The sequence below is a fragment of the Anomaloglossus baeobatrachus genome, chromosome 4 (genome assembly GCF_048569485.1).
Source record: "Anomaloglossus baeobatrachus isolate aAnoBae1 chromosome 4, aAnoBae1.hap1, whole genome shotgun sequence".
Classification (NCBI taxonomy): Eukaryota; Metazoa; Chordata; class Amphibia; order Anura; family Aromobatidae; genus Anomaloglossus; species Anomaloglossus baeobatrachus.
Genome location: NC_134356.1, coordinates 677,687,129 through 677,704,628, shown reverse-complemented (window position 1 = coordinate 677,704,628; position 17,500 = coordinate 677,687,129). Strand labels below are relative to the sequence as shown.

At 33.1% G+C, this 17,500-nt stretch overlaps 22 non-coding genes across 22 annotated transcripts; all 22 read left to right on the top strand.

Annotated features, from left to right (window-relative positions):
• Positions 1-563: 563 nt before the first annotated feature.
• On the top strand, positions 564-635 carry TRNAW-CCA (transfer RNA tryptophan (anticodon CCA)). The gene has a single exon. It is a non-coding gene; the product is annotated as a tRNA-Trp (tRNA).
• Positions 636-1,346: 711 nt separating this feature from the next.
• TRNAW-CCA (transfer RNA tryptophan (anticodon CCA)) lies at positions 1,347-1,418 on the top strand. Its single transcript has one exon. It is a non-coding gene; the product is annotated as a tRNA-Trp (tRNA).
• Positions 1,419-2,129: 711 nt separating this feature from the next.
• On the top strand, positions 2,130-2,201 carry TRNAW-CCA (transfer RNA tryptophan (anticodon CCA)). The gene has a single exon. It is a non-coding gene; the product is annotated as a tRNA-Trp (tRNA).
• Positions 2,202-2,912: 711 nt separating this feature from the next.
• On the top strand, positions 2,913-2,984 carry TRNAW-CCA (transfer RNA tryptophan (anticodon CCA)). The gene has a single exon. It is a non-coding gene; the product is annotated as a tRNA-Trp (tRNA).
• A 710-nt stretch (positions 2,985-3,694) lies between these two features.
• On the top strand, positions 3,695-3,766 carry TRNAW-CCA (transfer RNA tryptophan (anticodon CCA)). The gene has a single exon. It is a non-coding gene; the product is annotated as a tRNA-Trp (tRNA).
• Positions 3,767-4,476: 710 nt separating this feature from the next.
• Positions 4,477-4,548, top strand: TRNAW-CCA (transfer RNA tryptophan (anticodon CCA)). The gene has a single exon. It is a non-coding gene; the product is annotated as a tRNA-Trp (tRNA).
• Positions 4,549-5,259: 711 nt separating this feature from the next.
• On the top strand, positions 5,260-5,331 carry TRNAW-CCA (transfer RNA tryptophan (anticodon CCA)). Its single transcript has one exon. It is a non-coding gene; the product is annotated as a tRNA-Trp (tRNA).
• A 711-nt stretch (positions 5,332-6,042) lies between these two features.
• On the top strand, positions 6,043-6,114 carry TRNAW-CCA (transfer RNA tryptophan (anticodon CCA)). Its single transcript has one exon. It is a non-coding gene; the product is annotated as a tRNA-Trp (tRNA).
• Positions 6,115-6,824: 710 nt separating this feature from the next.
• Positions 6,825-6,896, top strand: TRNAW-CCA (transfer RNA tryptophan (anticodon CCA)). Its single transcript has one exon. It is a non-coding gene; the product is annotated as a tRNA-Trp (tRNA).
• Positions 6,897-7,606: 710 nt separating this feature from the next.
• On the top strand, positions 7,607-7,678 carry TRNAW-CCA (transfer RNA tryptophan (anticodon CCA)). The gene has a single exon. It is a non-coding gene; the product is annotated as a tRNA-Trp (tRNA).
• A 711-nt stretch (positions 7,679-8,389) lies between these two features.
• TRNAW-CCA (transfer RNA tryptophan (anticodon CCA)) lies at positions 8,390-8,461 on the top strand. The gene has a single exon. It is a non-coding gene; the product is annotated as a tRNA-Trp (tRNA).
• A 710-nt stretch (positions 8,462-9,171) lies between these two features.
• TRNAW-CCA (transfer RNA tryptophan (anticodon CCA)) lies at positions 9,172-9,243 on the top strand. The gene has a single exon. It is a non-coding gene; the product is annotated as a tRNA-Trp (tRNA).
• A 710-nt stretch (positions 9,244-9,953) lies between these two features.
• On the top strand, positions 9,954-10,025 carry TRNAW-CCA (transfer RNA tryptophan (anticodon CCA)). Its single transcript has one exon. It is a non-coding gene; the product is annotated as a tRNA-Trp (tRNA).
• Positions 10,026-10,736: 711 nt separating this feature from the next.
• On the top strand, positions 10,737-10,808 carry TRNAW-CCA (transfer RNA tryptophan (anticodon CCA)). Its single transcript has one exon. It is a non-coding gene; the product is annotated as a tRNA-Trp (tRNA).
• Positions 10,809-11,519: 711 nt separating this feature from the next.
• On the top strand, positions 11,520-11,591 carry TRNAW-CCA (transfer RNA tryptophan (anticodon CCA)). The gene has a single exon. It is a non-coding gene; the product is annotated as a tRNA-Trp (tRNA).
• Positions 11,592-12,301: 710 nt separating this feature from the next.
• TRNAW-CCA (transfer RNA tryptophan (anticodon CCA)) lies at positions 12,302-12,373 on the top strand. Its single transcript has one exon. It is a non-coding gene; the product is annotated as a tRNA-Trp (tRNA).
• Positions 12,374-13,083: 710 nt separating this feature from the next.
• TRNAW-CCA (transfer RNA tryptophan (anticodon CCA)) lies at positions 13,084-13,155 on the top strand. Its single transcript has one exon. It is a non-coding gene; the product is annotated as a tRNA-Trp (tRNA).
• Positions 13,156-13,865: 710 nt separating this feature from the next.
• TRNAW-CCA (transfer RNA tryptophan (anticodon CCA)) lies at positions 13,866-13,937 on the top strand. Its single transcript has one exon. It is a non-coding gene; the product is annotated as a tRNA-Trp (tRNA).
• A 712-nt stretch (positions 13,938-14,649) lies between these two features.
• TRNAW-CCA (transfer RNA tryptophan (anticodon CCA)) lies at positions 14,650-14,721 on the top strand. Its single transcript has one exon. It is a non-coding gene; the product is annotated as a tRNA-Trp (tRNA).
• A 710-nt stretch (positions 14,722-15,431) lies between these two features.
• Positions 15,432-15,503, top strand: TRNAW-CCA (transfer RNA tryptophan (anticodon CCA)). The gene has a single exon. It is a non-coding gene; the product is annotated as a tRNA-Trp (tRNA).
• A 710-nt stretch (positions 15,504-16,213) lies between these two features.
• TRNAW-CCA (transfer RNA tryptophan (anticodon CCA)) lies at positions 16,214-16,285 on the top strand. Its single transcript has one exon. It is a non-coding gene; the product is annotated as a tRNA-Trp (tRNA).
• A 710-nt stretch (positions 16,286-16,995) lies between these two features.
• TRNAW-CCA (transfer RNA tryptophan (anticodon CCA)) lies at positions 16,996-17,067 on the top strand. The gene has a single exon. It is a non-coding gene; the product is annotated as a tRNA-Trp (tRNA).
• The last annotated feature ends 433 nt before the right edge of the window (positions 17,068-17,500 follow it).

Below are 17,500 nucleotides of genomic sequence, written 5' to 3'. Positions count from 1 at the left end.
AAGAAATCTTCTGAACAATACTGTGATGACGAGAATTTTTGGGAATCCAGATCTGACCATTATAACTTAAAATCACCTCAACATCACCAACAATTTGGTCTTTGTATATATGAAGAAACATGGTCCTCAACTAGATTCTGGATGTTAAATGTAAACCTTTCTTCCTAATAGCAATATGTTAACTCATTCTTGTTTTTCTAGTTTTGGGGTATGGCTAAAAGAATAAAAAAGTCTATACAAATGATATATAAAAATTTTCCAATCTTTATGAAACAAGCATTTTTCTAAATGAAATGTTCCTGGCAAAAATAAACTGAGATATGTTTCTAACTTTATCTTTTGATGTAACATTCGTGTGCCTGACTCATGGAATCACAAAGATGATAATTTCTAGATTCCGATCTTAAACTGGAAATCCCTAAATATTAAGATTAAGATGCTCAATCATCCTTGTTTATGTCGTTTTATGATGGTGCGTAAAAGTAGTTACTTTCTGGAACATCTAATGGTAAAGAATCAAATAATATTCAGATTTTATCTTGTCAAACACTTATCTTTCAGCTGACCTCGTGGCGCAACGGTAGCGCGTCTGACTCCAGATCAGAAGGTCGCGTGTTCAAATCACGTCGGGGTCAATAGTCTGTTCCTTTTTTTGAAAAATTAGGAAATACAACCATTTTCTACATTCATGTCATGAACGGAACCACTTAGACCTCCTGAAAACAGTTGAAGCCATATTTAAACACAGTGTCTGAAAGAGTCATCTTTTAAAACTTTACAAGAAAGAAATCTTCTGAACAATACTGTGATGACGAGAATTTTTGGGAATCCAGATCTGACCATTATAACTTAAAATCACCTCAACATCACCAACAATTTGGTCTTTGTATATATGAAGAAACATGGTCCTCAACTAGATTCTGGATGTTAAATGTAAACCTTTCTTCCTAATAGCAATATGTTAACTCATTCTTGTTTTTCTAGTTTTGGGGTATGGCTAAAAGAATAAAAAAGTCTATACAAATGATATATAAAAATTTTCCAATCTTTATGAAACAAGCATTTTTCTAAATGAAATGTTCCTGGCAAAAATAAACTGAGATATGTTTCTAACTTTATCTTTTGATGTAACATTCGTGTGCCTGACTCATGGAATCACAAAGATGATAATTTCTAGATTCCGATCTTAAACTGGAAATCCCTAAATATTAAGATTAAGATGCTCAATCATCCTTGTTTATGTCGTTTTATGATGGTGCGTAAAAGTAGTTACTTTCTGGAACATCTAATGGTAAAGAATCAAATAATATTCAGATTTTATCTTGTCAAACACTTATCTTTCAGCTGACCTCGTGGCGCAACGGTAGCGCGTCTGACTCCAGATCAGAAGGTTGCGTGTTCAAATCACGTCGGGGTCAATAGTCTGTTCCTGTTTTTGAAAAATTAGGAAATACAACCATTTTCTACATTCATGTCATGAACGGAACCACTTAGACCTCCTGAAAACAGTTGAAGCCATATTTAAACACAGTGTCTGAAAGAGTCATTTTTTAAAACTTTACAAGAAAGAAATCTTCTGAACAATACTGTGATGACGAGAATTTTTGGGAATCCAGATCTGACCATTATAACTTAAAATCACCTCAACATCACCAACAATTTGGTCTTTGTATATATGAAGAAACATGGTCCTCAACTAGATTCTGGATGTTAAATGTAAACCTTTCTTCCTAATAGCAATATGTTAACTCATTCTTGTTTTTGTAGTTTTGGGGTATGGCTAAAAGAATAAAAAAGTCTATACAAATGATATATAAAAATTTTCCAATCTTTATGAAACAAGCATTTTTCTAAATGAAATGTTCCTGGCAAAAATAAACTGAGATATGTTTCTAACTTTATCTTTTGATGTAACATTCGTGTGCCTGACTCATGGAATCACAAAGATTATGATTTCTAGATTCCGATCTTAAACTGGAAATCCCTGAATATTAAGATTAAGATGCTCAATCATCCTTGTTTATGTCGTTTTATGATGGTGCTTATAAGTAGTTACTTTCTGGAACATCTAATGGTAAAGAATCAAATAATATTCAGATTTTATCTTGTCAAACACTTATCTTTCAGCTGACCTCGTGGCGCAGCGGTAGCGCGTCTGACTCCAGATCAGAAGGTTGCGTGTTCAAATCACGTCGGGGTCAATAGTCTGTTCCTGTTTTTGAAAAATTAAGAAACACAACCATTTTCTACATTCTTGTCATCAACGGAACCACTTAAACCTCCTGAAAAAAGTTGAAGCCATATTTCCACACAGTGTCTGAAAGAGTCATCTTTTAAAATTTTACAAGAAAGAAATCTTCTGAACAATACTGTGATGAAGAGAATTTTTGGGAATCCAGATCTGACCATTATAACTTAAAATCACCTCGACATCACCAACAATTTGGTCTTTGTATATATGAAGAAACATGGTCCTCAACTAGATTCTGGATGTTAAATGTAAACCTTTCTTCCTAATAGCAATATGTTAACTCATTCTTGTTTTTGTAGTTTTGGGGTATGGCTAAAAGAATAAAAAAGTCTATACAAATGATATATAAAAATTTTCCAATCTTTATGAAACAAGCATTTTTCTAAATGAAATGTTCCTGGCAAAAATAAACTGAGATATGTTTCTAACTTTATCTTTTGATGTAACATTCGTGTGCCTGACTCATGGAATCACAAAGATGATAATTTCTAGATTCCGATCTTAAACTGGAAATCCCTAAATATTAAGATTAAGATGCTCAATCATCCTTGTTTATGTCGTTTTATGATGGTGCGTAAAAGTAGTTACTTTCTGGAACATCTAATGGTAAAGAATCAAATAATATTCAGATTTTATCTTGTCAAACACTTATCTTTCAGCTGACCTTGTGGCGCAACGGTAGCGCGTCTGACTCCAGATCAGAAGGTTGCGTGTTCAAATCACGTCGGGGTCAATAGTCTGTTCCTGTTTTGAAAAATTAGGAAATACAACCATTTTCTACATTCATGTCATGAACGGAACCACTTAGACCTCCTGAAAACAGTTGAAGCCATATTTAAACACAGTGTCTGAAAGAGTCATTTTTTAAAACTTTACAAGAAAGAAATCTTCTGAACAATACTGTGATGATGAGAATTTTTGGGAATCCAGATCTGACCATTATAACTTAAAATCACCTCAACATCACCAACAATTTGGTCTTTGTATATATGAAGAAACATGGTCCTCAACTAGATTCTGGATGTTAAATGTAAACCTTTCTTCCTAATAGCAATATGTTAACTCATTCTTGTTTTTCTAGTTTTGGGGTATGGCTAAAAGAATAAAAAAGTCTATACAAATGATATATAAAAATTTTCCAATCTTTATGAAACAAGCATTTTTCTAAATGAAATGTTCCTGGCAAAAATAAACTGAGATATGTTTCTAACTTTATCTTTTGATGTAACATTCGTGTGCCTGACTCATGGAATCACAAAGATGATAATTTCTAGATTCCAATCTTAAACTGGAAATCCCTGAATATTAAGATTAAGATGCTCAATCATCTTTGTTTATGTCGTTTTATGATGGTGCGTAAAAGTAGTTACTTTCTGGAACATCTAATGGTAAAGAATCAAATAATATTCAGATTTTATCTTGTCAAACACTTATCTTTCAGCTGACCTCGTGGCGCAACGGTAGCGCGTCTGACTCCAGATCAGAAGGTTGCGTGTTCAAATCACGTCGGGGTCAATAGTCTGTTCCTGTTTTTGAAAAATTAGGAAACAAAACCATTTTCTACATTCTTGTCATCAACGGAACCACTTAAACCTCCTGAAAAAAGTTGAAGCCATATTTCCACACAGTGTCTGAAAGAGTCATCTTTTAAAATTTTACAAGAAAAAAATCTTCTGAACAATACTGTGATGACGAGAATTTTTGGGAATCCAGATCTGACCATTATAACTTAAAATCACCTCGACATCACCAACAATTTGGTCTTTGTATATATGAAGAAACATGGTCCTCAACTAGATTCTGGATGTTAAATGTAAACCTTTCTTCCTAATAGCAATATGTTAACTCATTCTTGTTTTTGTAGTTTTGGGGTATGGCTAAAAGAATAAAAAAGTCTATACAAATGATATATAAAAATTTTCCAATCTTTATGAAACAACATTTTTCTAAATGAAATGTTCCTGGCAAAAATAAACTGAGATATGTTTCTAACTTTCTCTTTTGATGTAACATTCGTGTGCCTGACTCATGGAATCACAAAGATGATAATTTCTAGATTCCGATCTTAAACTGGAAATCCCTGAATATTAAGATTAAGATGCTCAATCATCCTTGTTTATGTCGTTTTATGATGGTGCGTAAAAGTAGTTACTTTCTGGAACATCTAATGGTAAAGAATCAAATAGTATTCAGATTTTATCTTGTCAAACACTTAACTTTCAACTGACCTCGTGGAGCAACGGTAGCGCGTCTGACTCCAGATCAGAAGGTTGCGTGTTCAAATCACGTCGGGGTCAATAGTCTGTTCCTGTTTTTGAAAAATTAGGAAATACAACCATTTTCTACATTCATGTCATGAACGGAACCACTTAGACCTCCTGAAAACAGTTGAAGCCATATTTAAACACAGTGTCTGAAAGAGTCATCTTTTAAAACTTTACATGAAAGAAATCTTCTGAACAATACTGTGATGACGAGAATTTTTGGGAATCCAGATCTGACCATTATAACTTAAAATCACCTCAACATCACCAACAATTTGGTCTTTGTATATATGAAGAAACATGGTCCTCAACTAGATTCTGGATGTTAAATGTAAACCTTTCTTCCTAATAGCAATATGTTAACTCATTCTTGTTTTTCTAGTTTTGGGGTATGGCTAAAAGAATAAAAAAGTCTATACAAATGATATATAAAAATTTTCCAATCTTTATGAAACAAGCATTTTTCTAAATGAAATGTTCCTGTCAAAAATAAACTGAGATATGTTTCTAACTTTATCTTTTGATGTAACATTCGTGTGCCTGACTCATGGAATCACAAAGATGATAATTTCTAGATTCCGATCTTAAACTGGAAATCCCTAAATATTAAGATTAAGATGCTCAATCATCCTTGTTTATGTCGTTTTATGATGGTGCGTAAAAGTAGTTACTTTCTGGAACATCTAATGGTAAAGAATCAAATAGTATTCAGATTTTATCTTGTCAAACACTTATCTTTCAGCTGACCTCGTGGAGCAGCGGTAGCGCATCTGACTCCAGATCAGAAGGTTGCGTGTTCAAATCACGTCGGGGTCAATAGTCTGTTCCTGTTTTTGAAAAATTAGGAAATACAACCATTTTCTACATTCATGTCATGAACGGAACCACTTAGACCTCCTGAAAACAGTTGAAGCCATATTTAAACACAGTGTCTGAAAGAGTCATTTTTTAAAACTTTACAAGAAAGAAATCTTCTGAACAATACTGTGATGACGAGAATTTTTGGGAATCCAGATCTGACCATTATAACTTAAAATCACCTCAACATCACCAACAATTTGGTCTTTGTATATATGAAGAAACATGGTCCTCAACTAGATTCTGGATGTTAAATGTAAACCTTTCTTCCTAATAGCAATATGTTAACTCATTCTTGTTTTTGTAGTTTTGGGGTATGGCTAAAAGAATAAAAAAGTCTATACAAATGATATATAAAAATTTTCCAATCTTTATGAAACAAGCATTTTTCTAAATGAAATGTTCCTGGCAAAAATAAACTGAGATATGTTTCTAACTTTATCTTTTGATGTAACATTCGTGTGCCTGACTCATGGAATCACAAAGATGATAATTTCTAGATTCCGATCTTAAACTGGAAATCCCTAAATATTAAGATTAAGATGCTCAATCATCCTTGTTTATGTCGTTTTATGATGGTGCGTAAAAGTAGTTACTTTCTGGAACATCTAATGGTAAAGAATCAAATAATATTCAGATTTTATCTTGTCAAACACTTATCTTTCAGCTGACCTTGTGGTGCAACGGTAGCGCGTCTGACTCCAGATCAGAAGGTTGCGTGTTCAAATCACGTCGGGGTCAATAGTCTGTTCCTGTTTTGAAAAATTAGGAAATACAACCATTTTCTACATTCATGTCATGAACGGAACCACTTAGACCTCCTGAAAACAGTTGAAGCCATATTTAAACACAGTGTCTGAAAGAGTCATTTTTTAAAACTTTACAAGAAAGAAATCTTCTGAACAATACTGTGATGATGAGAATTTTTGGGAATCCAGATCTGACCATTATAACTTAAAATCACCTCAACATCACCAACAATTTGGTCTTTGTATATATGAAGAAACATGGTCCTCAACTAGATTCTGGATGTTAAATGTAAACCTTTCTTCCTAATAGCAATATGTTAACTCATTCTTGTTTTTCTAGTTTTGGGGTATGGCTAAAAGAATAAAAAAGTCTATACAAATGATATATAAAAATTTTCCAATCTTTATGAAACAAGCATTTTTCTAAATGAAATGTTCCTGGCAAAAATAAACTGAGATATGTTTCTAACTTTATCTTTTGATGTAACATTCGTGTGCCTGACTCATGGAATCACAAAGATGATAATTTCTAGATTCCGATCTTAAACTGGAAATCCCTAAATATTAAGATTAAGATGCTCAATCATCCTTGTTTATGTCGTTTTATGATGGTGCGTAAAAGTAGTTACTTTCTGGAACATCTAATGGTAAAGAATCAAATAATATTCAGATTTTATCTTGTCAAACACTTATCTTTCAGCTGACCTTGTGGCGCAACGGTAGCGCGTCTGACTCCAGATCAGAAGGTTGCGTGTTCAAATCACGTCGGGGTCAATAGTCTGTTCCTGTTTTGAAAAATTAGGAAATACAACCATTTTCTACATTCATGTCATGAACGGAACCACTTAGACCTCCTGAAAACAGTTGAAGCCATATTTAAACACAGTGTCTGAAAGAGTCATTTTTTAAAACTTTACAAGAAAGAAATCTTCTGAACAATACTGTGATGATGAGAATTTTTGGGAATCCAGATCTGACCATTATAACTTAAAATCACCTCAACATCACCAACAATTTGGTCTTTGTATATATGAAGAAACATGGTCCTCAACTAGATTCTGGATGTTAAATGTAAACCTTTCTTCCTAATAGCAATATGTTAACTCATTCTTGTTTTTCTAGTTTTGGGGTATGGCTAAAAGAATAAAAAAGTCTATACAAATGATATATAAAAATTTTCCAATCTTTATGAAACAAGCATTTTTCTAAATGAAATGTTCCTGGCAAAAATAAACTGAGATATGTTTCTAACTTTATCTTTTGATGTAACATTCGTGTGCCTGACTCATGGAATCACAAAGATGATAATTTCTAGATTCCAATCTTAAACTGGAAATCCCTGAATATTAAGATTAAGATGCTCAATCATCCTTGTTTATGTCGTTTTATGATGGTGCGTAAAAGTAGTTACTTTCTGGAACATCTAATGGTAAAGAATCAAATAATATTCAGATTTTATCTTGTCAAACACTTATCTTTCAGCTGACCTCGTGGCGCAACGGTAGCGCGTCTGACTCCAGATCAGAAGGTTGCGTGTTCAAATCACGTCGGGGTCAATAGTCTGTTCCTGTTTTTGAAAAATTAGGAAACAAAACCATTTTCTACATTCTTGTCATCAACGGAACCACTTAAACCTCCTGAAAAAAGTTGAAGCCATATTTCCACACAGTGTCTGAAAGAGTCATCTTTTAAAATTTTACAAGAAAGAAATCTTCTGAACAATACTGTGATGAAGAGAATTTTTGGGAATCCAGATCTGACCATTATAACTTAAAATCACCTCGACATCACCAACAATTTGGTCTTTGTATATATGAAGAAACATGGTCCTCAACTAGATTCTGGATGTTAAATGTAAACCTTTCTTCCTAATAGCAATATGTTAACTCATTCTTGTTTTTGTAGTTTTGGGGTATGGCTAAAAGAATAAAAAAGTCTATACAAATGATATATAAAAATTTTCCAATCTTTATGAAACAAGCATTTTTCTAAATGAAATGTTCCTGGCAAAAATAAACTGAGATATGTTTCTAACTTTATCTTTTGATGTAACATTCGTGTGCCTGACTCATGGAATCACAAAGATGATAATTTCTAGATTCCGATCTTAAACTGGAAATCCCTAAATATTAAGATTAAGATGCTCAATCATCCTTGTTTATGTCGTTTTATGATGGTGCGTAAAAGTAGTTACTTTCTGGAACATCTAATGGTAAAGAATCAAATAATATTCAGATTTTATCTTGTCAAACACTTATCTTTCAGCTGACCTTGTGGCGCAACGGTAGCGCGTCTGACTCCAGATCAGAAGGTTGCGTGTTCAAATCACGTCGGGGTCAATAGTCTGTTCCTGTTTTGAAAAATTAGGAAATACAACCATTTTCTACATTCATGTCATGAACGGAACCACTTAGACCTCCTGAAAACAGTTGAAGCCATATTTAAACACAGTGTCTGAAAGAGTCATTTTTTAAAACTTTACAAGAAAGAAATCTTCTGAACAATACTGTGATGATGAGAATTTTTGGGAATCCAGATCTGACCATTATAACTTAAAATCACCTCAACATCACCAACAATTTGGTCTTTGTATATATGAAGAAACATGGTCCTCAACTAGATTCTGGATGTTAAATGTAAACCTTTCTTCCTAATAGCAATATGTTAACTCATTCTTGTTTTTCTAGTTTTGGGGTATGGCTAAAAGAATAAAAAAGTCTATACAAATGATATATAAAAATTTTCCAATCTTTATGAAACAAGCATTTTTCTAAATGAAATGTTCCTGGCAAAAATAAACTGAGATATGTTTCTAACTTTATCTTTTGATGTAACATTCGTGTGCCTGACTCATGGAATCACAAAGATGATAATTTCTAGATTCCAATCTTAAACTGGAAATCCCTGAATATTAAGATTAAGATGCTCAATCATCTTTGTTTATGTCGTTTTATGATGGTGCGTAAAAGTAGTTACTTTCTGGAACATCTAATGGTAAAGAATCAAATAATATTCAGATTTTATCTTGTCAAACACTTATCTTTCAGCTGACCTCGTGGCGCAACGGTAGCGCGTCTGACTCCAGATCAGAAGGTTGCGTGTTCAAATCACGTCGGGGTCAATAGTCTGTTCCTGTTTTTGAAAAATTAGGAAACAAAACCATTTTCTACATTCTTGTCATCAACGGAACCACTTAAACCTCCTGAAAAAAGTTGAAGCCATATTTCCACACAGTGTCTGAAAGAGTCATCTTTTAAAATTTTACAAGAAAAAAATCTTCTGAACAATACTGTGATGACGAGAATTTTTGGGAATCCAGATCTGACCATTATAACTTAAAATCACCTCGACATCACCAACAATTTGGTCTTTGTATATATGAAGAAACATGGTCCTCAACTAGATTCTGGATGTTAAATGTAAACCTTTCTTCCTAATAGCAATATGTTAACTCATTCTTGTTTTTGTAGTTTTGGGGTATGGCTAAAAGAATAAAAAAGTCTATACAAATGATATATAAAAATTTTCCAATCTTTATGAAACAACATTTTTCTAAATGAAATGTTCCTGGCAAAAATAAACTGAGATATGTTTCTAACTTTCTCTTTTGATGTAACATTCGTGTGCCTGACTCATGGAATCACAAAGATGATAATTTCTAGATTCCGATCTTAAACTGGAAATCCCTGAATATTAAGATTAAGATGCTCAATCATCCTTGTTTATGTCGTTTTATGATGGTGCGTAAAAGTAGTTACTTTCTGGAACATCTAATGGTAAAGAATCAAATAGTATTCAGATTTTATCTTGTCAAACACTTAACTTTCAACTGACCTCGTGGAGCAACGGTAGCGCGTCTGACTCCAGATCAGAAGGTTGCGTGTTCAAATCACGTCGGGGTCAATAGTCTGTTCCTGTTTTTGAAAAATTAGGAAATACAACCATTTTCTACATTCATGTCATGAACGGAACCACTTAGACCTCCTGAAAACAGTTGAAGCCATATTTAAACACAGTGTCTGAAAGAGTCATCTTTTAAAACTTTACATGAAAGAAATCTTCTGAACAATACTGTGATGACGAGAATTTTTGGGAATCCAGATCTGACCATTATAACTTAAAATCACCTCAACATCACCAACAATTTGGTCTTTGTATATATGAAGAAACATGGTCCTCAACTAGATTCTGGATGTTAAATGTAAACCTTTCTTCCTAATAGCAATATGTTAACTCATTCTTGTTTTTCTAGTTTTGGGGTATGGCTAAAAGAATAAAAAAGTCTATACAAATGATATATAAAAATTTTCCAATCTTTATGAAACAAGCATTTTTCTAAATGAAATGTTCCTGTCAAAAATAAACTGAGATATGTTTCTAACTTTATCTTTTGATGTAACATTCGTGTGCCTGACTCATGGAATCACAAAGATGATAATTTCTAGATTCCGATCTTAAACTGGAAATCCCTAAATATTAAGATTAAGATGCTCAATCATCCTTGTTTATGTCGTTTTATGATGGTGCGTAAAAGTAGTTACTTTCTGGAACATCTAATGGTAAAGAATCAAATAGTATTCAGATTTTATCTTGTCAAACACTTATCTTTCAGCTGACCTCGTGGAGCAGCGGTAGCGCATCTGACTCCAGATCAGAAGGTTGCGTGTTCAAATCACGTCGGGGTCAATAGTCTGTTCCTGTTTTTGAAAAATTAGGAAATACAACCATTTTCTACATTCATGTCATGAACGGAACCACTTAGACCTCCTGAAAACAGTTGAAGCCATATTTAAACACAGTGTCTGAAAGAGTCATTTTTTAAAACTTTACAAGAAAGAAATCTTCTGAACAATACTGTGATGACGAGAATTTTTGGGAATCCAGATCTGACCATTATAACTTAAAATCACCTCAACATCACCAACAATTTGGTCTTTGTATATATGAAGAAACATGGTCCTCAACTAGATTCTGGATGTTAAATGTAAACCTTTCTTCCTAATAGCAATATGTTAACTCATTCTTGTTTTTGTAGTTTTGGGGTATGGCTAAAAGAATAAAAAAGTCTATACAAATGATATATAAAAATTTTCCAATCTTTATGAAACAAGCATTTTTCTAAATGAAATGTTCCTGGCAAAAATAAACTGAGATATGTTTCTAACTTTATCTTTTGATGTAACATTCGTGTGCCTGACTCATGGAATCACAAAGATGATAATTTCTAGATTCCGATCTTAAACTGGAAATCCCTAAATATTAAGATTAAGATGCTCAATCATCCTTGTTTATGTCGTTTTATGATGGTGCGTAAAAGTAGTTACTTTCTGGAACATCTAATGGTAAAGAATCAAATAATATTCAGATTTTATCTTGTCAAACACTTATCTTTCAGCTGACCTTGTGGTGCAACGGTAGCGCGTCTGACTCCAGATCAGAAGGTTGCGTGTTCAAATCACGTCGGGGTCAATAGTCTGTTCCTGTTTTGAAAAATTAGGAAATACAACCATTTTCTACATTCATGTCATGAACGGAACCACTTAGACCTCCTGAAAACAGTTGAAGCCATATTTAAACACAGTGTCTGAAAGAGTCATTTTTTAAAACTTTACAAGAAAGAAATCTTCTGAACAATACTGTGATGATGAGAATTTTTGGGAATCCAGATCTGACCATTATAACTTAAAATCACCTCAACATCACCAACAATTTGGTCTTTGTATATATGAAGAAACATGGTCCTCAACTAGATTCTGGATGTTAAATGTAAACCTTTCTTCCTAATAGCAATATGTTAACTCATTCTTGTTTTTCTAGTTTTGGGGTATGGCTAAAAGAATAAAAAAGTCTATACAAATGATATATAAAAATTTTCCAATCTTTATGAAACAAGCATTTTTCTAAATGAAATGTTCCTGGCAAAAATAAACTGAGATATGTTTCTAACTTTATCTTTTGATGTAACATTCGTGTGCCTGACTCATGGAATCACAAAGATGATAATTTCTAGATTCCGATCTTAAACTGGAAATCCCTAAATATTAAGATTAAGATGCTCAATCATCCTTGTTTATGTCGTTTTATGATGGTGCGTAAAAGTAGTTACTTTCTGGAACATCTAATGGTAAAGAATCAAATAATATTCAGATTTTATCTTGTCAAACACTTATCTTTCAGCTGACCTTGTGGCGCAACGGTAGCGCGTCTGACTCCAGATCAGAAGGTTGCGTGTTCAAATCACGTCGGGGTCAATAGTCTGTTCCTGTTTTGAAAAATTAGGAAATACAACCATTTTCTACATTCATGTCATGAACGGAACCACTTAGACCTCCTGAAAACAGTTGAAGCCATATTTAAACACAGTGTCTGAAAGAGTCATTTTTTAAAACTTTACAAGAAAGAAATCTTCTGAACAATACTGTGATGATGAGAATTTTTGGGAATCCAGATCTGACCATTATAACTTAAAATCACCTCAACATCACCAACAATTTGGTCTTTGTATATATGAAGAAACATGGTCCTCAACTAGATTCTGGATGTTAAATGTAAACCTTTCTTCCTAATAGCAATATGTTAACTCATTCTTGTTTTTCTAGTTTTGGGGTATGGCTAAAAGAATAAAAAAGTCTATACAAATGATATATAAAAATTTTCCAATCTTTATGAAACAAGCATTTTTCTAAATGAAATGTTCCTGGCAAAAATAAACTGAGATATGTTTCTAACTTTATCTTTTGATGTAACATTCGTGTGCCTGACTCATGGAATCACAAAGATGATAATTTCTAGATTCCAATCTTAAACTGGAAATCCCTGAATATTAAGATTAAGATGCTCAATCATCCTTGTTTATGTCGTTTTATGATGGTGCGTAAAAGTAGTTACTTTCTGGAACATCTAATGGTAAAGAATCAAATAATATTCAGATTTTATCTTGTCAAACACTTATCTTTCAGCTGACCTCGTGGCGCAACGGTAGCGCGTCTGACTCCAGATCAGAAGGTTGCGTGTTCAAATCACGTCGGGGTCAATAGTCTGTTCCTGTTTTTGAAAAATTAGGAAACAAAACCATTTTCTACATTCTTGTCATCAACGGAACCACTTAAACCTCCTGAAAAAAGTTGAAGCCATATTTCCACACAGTGTCTGAAAGAGTCATCTTTTAAAATTTTACAAGAAAAAAATCTTCTGAACAATACTGTGATGACGAGAATTTTTGGGAATCCAGATCTGACCATTATAACTTAAAATCACCTCGACATCACCAACAATTTGGTCTTTGTATATATGAAGAAACATGGTCCTCAACTAGATTCTGGATGTTAAATGTAAACCTTTCTTCCTAATAGCAATATGTTAACTCATTCTTGTTTTTGTAGTTTTGGGGTATGGCTAAAAGAATAAAAAAGTCTATACAAATGATATATAAAAATTTTCCAATCTTTATGAAACAACATTTTTCTAAATGAAATGTTCCTGGCAAAAATAAACTGAGATATGTTTCTAACTTTCTCTTTTGATGTAACATTCGTGTGCCTGACTCATGGAATCACAAAGATGATAATTTCTAGATTCCGATCTTAAACTGGAAATCCCTGAATATTAAGATTAAGATGCTCAATCATCCTTGTTTATGTCGTTTTATGATGGTGCGTAAAAGTAGTTACTTTCTGGAACATCTAATGGTAAAGAATCAAATAGTATTCAGATTTTATCTTGTCAAACATTTAACTTTCAACTGACCTCGTGGAGCAACGGTAGCGCGTCTGACTCCAGATCAGAAGGTTGCGTGTTCAAATCACGTCGGGGTCAATAGTCTGTTCCTGTTTTTGAAAAATTAGGAAATACAACCATTTTCTACATTCATGTCATGAACGGAACCACTTAGACCTCCTGAAAACAGTTGAAGCCATATTTAAACACAGTGTCTGAAAGAGTCATCTTTTAAAACTTTACATGAAAGAAATCTTCTGAACAATACTGTGATGACGAGAATTTTTGGGAATCCAGATCTGACCATTATAACTTAAAATCACCTCAACATCACCAACAATTTGGTCTTTGTATATATGAAGAAACATGGTCCTCAACTAGATTCTGGATGTTAAATGTAAACCTTTCTTCCTAATAGCAATATGTTAACTCATTCTTGTTTTTCTAGTTTTGGGGTATGGCTAAAAGAATAAAAAAAGTCTATACAAATGATATATAAAAATTTTCCAATCTTTATGAAACAAGCATTTTTCTAAATGAAATGTTCCTGGCAAAAATAAACTGAGATATGTTTCTAACTTTATCTTTTGATGTAACATTCGTGTGCCTGACTCATGGAATCACAAAGATGATAATTTCTAGATTCCGATCTTAAACTGGAAATCCCTAAATATTAAGATTAAGATGCTCAATCATCCTTGTTTATGTCGTTTTATGATGGTGCGTAAAAGTAGTTACTTTCTGGAACATCTAATGGTAAAGAATCAAATAATATTCAGATTTTATCTTGTCAAACACTTATCTTTCAGCTGACCTTGTGGTGCAACGGTAGCGCGTCTGAATCCAGATCAGAAGGTTGCGTGTTCAAATCACGTCGGGGTCAATAGTCTGTTCCTGTTTTGAAAAATTAGGAAATACAACCATTTTCTACATTCATGTCATGAACGGAACCACTTAGACCTCCTGAAAACAGTTGAAGCCATATTTAAACACAGTGTCTGAAAGAGTCATTTTTTAAAACTTTACAAGAAAGAAATCTTCTGAACAATACTGTGATGATGAGAATTTTTGGGAATCCAGATCTGACCATTATAACTTAAAATCACCTCAACATCACCAACAATTTGGTCTTTGTATATATGAAGAAACATGGTCCTCAACTAGATTCTGGATGTTAAATGTAAACCTTTCTTCCTAATAGCAATATGTTAACTCATTCTTGTTTTTCTAGTTTTGGGGTATGGCTAAAAGAATAAAAAAGTCTATACAAATGATATATAAAAATTTTCCAATCTTTATGAAACAAGCATTTTTCTAAATGAAATGTTCCTGGCAAAAATAAACTGAGATATGTTTCTAACTTTATCTTTTGATGTAACATTCGTGTGCCTGACTCATGGAATCACAAAGATGATAATTTCTAGATTCCGATCTTAAACTGGAAATCCCTAAATATTAAGATTAAGATGCTCAATCATCCTTGTTTATGTCGTTTTATGATGGTGCGTAAAAGTAGTTACTTTCTGGAACATCTAATGGTAAAGAATCAAATAATATTCAGATTTTATCTTGTCAAACACTTATCTTTCAGCTGACCTTGTGGCGCAACGGTAGCGCGTCTGACTCCAGATCAGAAGGTTGCGTGTTCAAATCACGTCGGGGTCAATAGTCTGTTCCTGTTTTGAAAAATTAGGAAATACAACCATTTTCTACATTCATGTCATGAACGGAACCACTTAGACCTCCTGAAAACAGTTGAAGCCATATTTAAACACAGTGTCTGAAAGAGTCATTTTTTAAAACTTTACAAGAAAGAAATCTTCTGAACAATACTGTGATGATGAGAATTTTTGGGAATCCAGATCTGACCATTATAACTTAAAATCACCTCAACATCACCAACAATTTGGTCTTTGTATATATGAAGAAACATGGTCCTCAACTAGATTCTGGATGTTAAATGTAAACCTTTCTTCCTAATAGCAATATGTTAACTCATTCTTGTTTTTCTAGTTTTGGGGTATGGCTAAAAGAATAAAAAAGTCTATACAAATGATATATAAAAATTTTCCAATCTTTATGAAACAAGCATTTTTCTAAATGAAATGTTCCTGGCAAAAATAAACTGAGATATGTTTCTAACTTTATCTTTTGATGTAACATTCGTGTGCCTGACTCATGGAATCACAAAGATGATAATTTCTAGATTCCAATCTTAAACTGGAAATCCCTGAATATTAAGATTAAGATGCTCAATCATCCTTGTTTATGTCGTTTTATGATGGTGCGTAAAAGTAGTTACTTTCTGGAACATCTAATGGTAAAGAATCAAATAATATTCAGATTTTATCTTGTCAAACACTTATCTTTCAGCTGACCTCGTGGCGCAACGGTAGCGCGTCTGACTCCAGATCAGAAGGTTGCGTGTTCAAATCACGTCGGGGTCAATAGTCTGTTCCTGTTTTTGAAAAATTAGGAAACAAAACCATTTTCTACATTCTTGTCATCAACGGAACCACTTAAACCTCCTGAAAAAAGTTGAAGCCATATTTCCACACAGTGTCTGAAAGAGTCATCTTTTAAAATTTTACAAGAAAAAAATCTTCTGAACAATACTGTGATGACGAGAATTTTTGGGAATCCAGATCTGACCATTATAACTTAAAATCACCTCGACATCACCAACAATTTGGTCTTTGTATATATGAAGAAACATGGTCCTCAACTAGATTCTGGATGTTAAATGTAAACCTTTCTTCCTAATAGCAATATGTTAACTCATTCTTGTTTTTGTAGTTTTGGGGTATGGCTAAAAGAATAAAAAAGTCTATACAAATGATATATAAAAATTTTCCAATCTTTATGAAACAACATTTTTCTAAATGAAATGTTCCTGGCAAAAATAAACTGAGATATGTTTCTAACTTTCTCTTTTGATGTAACATTCGTGTGCCTGACTCATGGAATCACAAAGATGATAATTTCTAGATTCCGATCTTAAACTGGAAATCCCTGAATATTAAGATTAAGATGCTCAATCATCCTTGTTTATGTCGTTTTATGATGGTGCGTAAAAGTAGTTACTTTCTGGAACATCTAATGGTAAAGAATCAAATAGTATTCAGATTTTATCTTGTCAAACACTTAACTTTCAACTGACCTCGTGGAGCAACGGTAGCGCGTCTGACTCCAGATCAGAAGGTTGCGTGTTCAAATCACGTCGGGGTCAATAGTCTGTTCCTGTTTTTGAAAAATTAGGAAATACAACCATTTTCTACATTCATGTCATGAACGGAACCACTTAGACCTCCTGAAAACAGTTGAAGCCATATTTAAACACAGTGTCTGAAAGAGTCATCTTTTAAAACTTTACATGAAAGAAATCTTCTGAACAATACTGTGATGACGAGAATTTTTGGGAATCCAGATCTGACCATTATAACTTAAAATCACCTCAACATCACCAACAATTTGGTCTTTGTATATATGAAGAAACATGGTCCTCAACTAGATTCTGGATGTTAAATGTAAACCTTTCTTCCTAATAGCAATATGTTAACTCATTCTTGTTTTTCTAGTTTTGGGGTATGGCTAAAAGAATAAAAAAAGTCTATACAAATGATATATAAAAATTTTCCAATCTTTATGAAACAAGCATTTTT